This window comes from Pteropus vampyrus, unplaced genomic scaffold (assembly GCF_000151845.1).
Source record: "Pteropus vampyrus isolate Shadow unplaced genomic scaffold, Pvam_2.0 Scaffold208, whole genome shotgun sequence".
Classification (NCBI taxonomy): domain Eukaryota; kingdom Metazoa; phylum Chordata; class Mammalia; order Chiroptera; family Pteropodidae; genus Pteropus; species Pteropus vampyrus.
This window is the reverse complement of record NW_011888989.1, coordinates 2855385-2856132: the sequence shown is the minus strand read 5'-3', so window position 1 is coordinate 2856132 and position 748 is coordinate 2855385.

The window sequence follows — 748 nt, the reverse complement described above, 5'->3', positions numbered from 1 at the left end:
GGGGTATGGTCCGTGGCTCCACCTGGGGCGTGAACCCAGGACCTTCTGCGTATAAAGCAGACATGCTAACCACTACACTATGGATCCACCCCCGGCAGTTCTAATTTTGTTTTTTGAGGAAACCTCAAATTGTTTTCTATAGTGCCTGAACCAACTTACATTCCCACCAACAGTGTACAAGGATTTCTTTTTCTCCACATCTTTGCCAACACTTATCTTGTATTCTTGATGATAGCCATTCTTACAGATGCGAGGTGAAATCTCATTGTGTTTTGATATCATATCCCTGATGATTAGTGATGTTGAGCACATTTTTATGGACCTGTTGGCCATCTGTATGTCTTCTTTGGAAAAATGTCAGAGTGATGTCGGAAACGCGGCAGAGTGAGATGCCCCCAGATCTCTCCTTTTGAAACAATAAGCTGAACATTTAAAATTCAACGAAAACACCCAAACTGCACACCAGCACATCTGAGTGAGGGATCTGCACATAAGAGCTACCACAGATCAGAATTCCAGGAGTCGGGTGGCAGACTGGGAGAAACAAAGAAGCTCCGTCTTGCAGCTGGAGCTCCCTACAGGAGGAGGGGGAGGGGAGAAGTGTGGTGGTTTCTCTGAACAACACTGCCTGGGAGAGCTGTGAGCTCTACGCGTCCAGCAACAGTGCCCATGCATCAGGGCAGAAAGTAGAGAAGTGGGTACGGCAGAGAAGTGGAGATGGCAGAGAAGCAACAGTTGATTATTACCA